The sequence below is a fragment of the Ceratotherium simum genome, chromosome 29 (assembly GCF_057802395.1).
Source record: "Ceratotherium simum simum isolate JZ-2026a chromosome 29, ASM5780239v1, whole genome shotgun sequence".
Lineage (NCBI taxonomy): Eukaryota > Metazoa > Chordata > Mammalia > Perissodactyla > Rhinocerotidae > Ceratotherium > Ceratotherium simum.
Window position 1 is genome coordinate 13,876,794 of NC_141928.1, and position 3,652 is coordinate 13,880,445.

Genomic DNA, 3,652 nt, shown 5'->3' on the forward strand with positions numbered 1-3,652 from the left:
GAGGGTTCCTTTGAGCTCCTTCCCAGTTGATATCCTCCAGAACCAACCAGTAATCTCTTTGCTTTAACAATAGCTTAAGCCATTTCTGGAGTTGGCTTCAGCTCTGGCACTGGAGCTAGAATTGGCACTGGAACTGTCTCTAGCTCTAGAGATGGTGCTAGAGATGGTGCTGGAGCTAGCTCTAGCTCTGAGGCTGGCTCTAGATTAAAACTGGTGCTAGCTCCAGCTCGAGCTAGAGCAGAGCTGGTGGTACTGAATCTCACTTAAATTCTGGATTTGGCTCTAGCTCTGGACTTGTTCTAGTTCTGGTGCTGATGCTGGTATTGGCACTGTAGCTGGCTCTAGCTGTGAAGCTGGCGATGGGTCAAGCCCTGGAGTTGGCACTGGAAGTGGGAGAGGAGATGTGTTCACCAACATGAATGGCTTTCCATTTGCCTTTCCAAAGACAGAAGACATCACATCCCATTTAAGAGAATCCCAGACTCCACCCCAGGAAGTCTTTTCAGATTTCAGTCTACCAGATGAGTAGTCTGAGGCTACTTTTTGTTCCTGGCCCAACACCCTCTTCTGGAGGCTTCTCTTAGTGTGGCCCAACCCTATGCCCCTCCTCTAATGTGCACATGTACCCCAATCCTCCTTTCCCTAAGGCTCTGCCCCAATAGATTCTGGATGCTCCATCTGGGCCAAGAGAAGGTGGGCATGGTGCTCCAGGTCCAATCCAGGCAGGTTGAGCTGCATGTAGGACACCAAATACTTTAGGCCAATAAAGTGTACAGAAATGACAGAAATCTTCCTAATACTGATCAAGCCAGGTGTCTAGGATGGAGGAGATGGTGATGGGGGTATGAGTATGTTAGGCAGAGTCAAAGGCCTGGCTTTTCCTTCCATATCACTCTCCTCCAGCACCCCTGTGGGGGGCTGGGCTCCTGTGCTGTCTCCTTCCTGTCCAGAGGCCAGCCCCACACCCATACTCTGACTCTGGCTGTCCTGGCAGTGGCAGACCTGGTCTCTGGCAGAAGCTGAGAGAGAGCCTCTGTCAGAAGGATCCCTTGGTAATTGGTCTGATCACCCCTCCTCTTCTTCAGTAAGGCTGACATACTTCTCTGTAGGTGTCCCCTTGCCCCCTTGCCATTGGAACATATATTCTTTGAGAACAGGGAGAATGGTGTGTGCTCTGTTCACTGCACTGCACTGGCACACAGTAGGTGTCCCATGAATATCTGACAGATGAAGGAACAGAGTTTATCCCCTGCCTAGACCTCACAGGCCTTGGTGGCAGCTCAACCTGCAGCTTATGGGACTGGCATGGTTTGGGTCTGTTCCCAGCTCCAGAGACCCCAGCCAGATGCTCTAGCCTTCCTGCAGCTTCCTTGAGCCACACATTTTGCTTTGTAAAAAACTCTTTTTGTTAGCCTGGCTAAAGATATATCAATTTTATTAATCTTGTCAAAGAACCAACTTTTGGTCTCATGGATTTCCTCTATTGATTTCCTGTTTTCAATTTCACCAATTTCTGTTCCAATTTTTGTTATTTCTTTTCTTCTGTTGTTTTCAGTTTATATTGTCTTCTTTCTCTAGTTGCCTGAAGTAGAAGCTTAGCTGACCAGTTTTAGATCTTTCATCTTGTCTATTATATGCATTCAATGCTATAAATTTCCCTCTAAGCACTGCTTTTGCTGCATCCCAGAACTTTTCGTAAGTTGTATTTTCAGTTTCATTTAGTTTAAAATATTCAAAAATTTGTCTAGAGACTTCTTGTTTGACCCATGTGGTATTTAGATGTGTGTTGCTTAATATACAAATATTTTGAGATTTTCCAGCTATGTGTCTGCTATTACTATCTAGCTTAATTCCATTGTGGTCTAAGAGCATACTTTGTATGATTTCTATTCTTTTAAATTGGTCAAGGTGTGTTTTATAACCTAGAATATGGGCTATCTTGGTGAATATTCCATGTGAGCTTGAGAAAAATGTGTGATCCACTGTTGTTGAGTGAATTGTTCTAGAAATGTCAATTAGATCCAGTTGACTGACGGTGCCATTCCGTTCAACTATATCCTTACTGATATGCTGCCTGCTGAGTACATTTCTTATTGATTGAGGGGTGCTGAAATCTCCAACTACAATAGTGGATTTGTCTATTTCTCCTTGCTATTCTATCAGTTTTTGACACTCCTTTGTTAGGTGTCCACATATTAATGATTATTATGTTTTCTTGGTGAATTGACCCCTTTATCATTATGTAATGTCTTCTTTATTGCTGATAATTTTTCAATTCTGAAGTTAGCTTTGTCTGACAATAATATAGCTACACCAGATTTCTTTTGATTAGTGTTTGCAAGGTATATGTCTCTCCATCCCTTTACTATTGTATTGTGGTAAAATATACATTAAGTAAAAATTACCATTTGAGTCATTTTTAAGGGTATAGTTCTATAGTTATAAGAACTCACATTATTGTGCAACCATCACCACTATACGTCTCCAGAACTTTTTCGTCATTCCATACTGAAACTTTGTATCCATTAAACAATAACTACCAATTCACCACTCCCTAGCTCCTGGTAAGCACCATTCTGCTTTCTCACTATGCACCTGACTACTCTAGGTACCTCATTTAAGTGGCATCATACAATATTTGTCCTTTTGTGTCTGGCTTATTTCACTTAGCATAATATCTTCAAGATTCATCCATATTTTAGCATGTATCAGAATTTTGTACTTTATTAAAGCTGAATAATATTCCATTGTATTTATATACCACATTTTGTTAATCCAGTCATCTGTCATTGGACACAGGTTGCTTCCACCTTTTGGCTATTGTGAATAATGCTGCTCTAAACACGAGCCAAAAATACCTGCTTGAGTCCTTGCATTCAATTCTTTTGTGTATATACCTAGAAATTGAATTGCTGGATAATATGGTAATTGTATTTCTAATATTTTGGGGGAACCACAATAACATTTTCCATAGTGGCTGCACCATTTTGTATTTCCAACAGCAGTGCAGAGGATATGAATTTTCCCACATCCTTTCCATCCACTGTTTTCTTTTTTTGATAATAATCATCCTAATAGATATGAAGTAGTATCTCCTTATGGTTTTGATTTGCATTTCTCTAATGATGAGTGATGTCAAGCATATTCTTATATGCGTATTGGCCATTGGTATATCTTCTTTGGAGAAATGTCATTGAAGAACTTTGCTCATTTTTGAATTGGGCTATTGCTTTTTGTTATTGTGTTTGAGTTTTAGGAGTTCTTTTTATGTTCTGGGTGTCAATCCCTTGTCAGATATAAGATTTGTAAATATTTTCTTCAAATCTCTGTGTTTGCTTCTATACTTTTAATGTATCAGTGTCTTTATATTTAAAGTGGGTTACTTATAGGAAAATATAGTTGGGTCTTGTCTTTTTATCCACTCTGACGGTCTCTATATTTTGATTGGTGTAGTCCATTCACGCTTAAAGTGATTATTGATATAGCAGGATTAGTATCTACCATATTGTACCTGTTTCTATTTATTGCAATTGTTTTTTGTTTCTATCTTCCTTTCTTTTTCTTCCATCTCTGGTTTTAATTGAGCATTTTACATGATTCTATATCCTTTTCTCTCTTAGCACATTCATTATACTGAAAGGTTTTTTAGTCA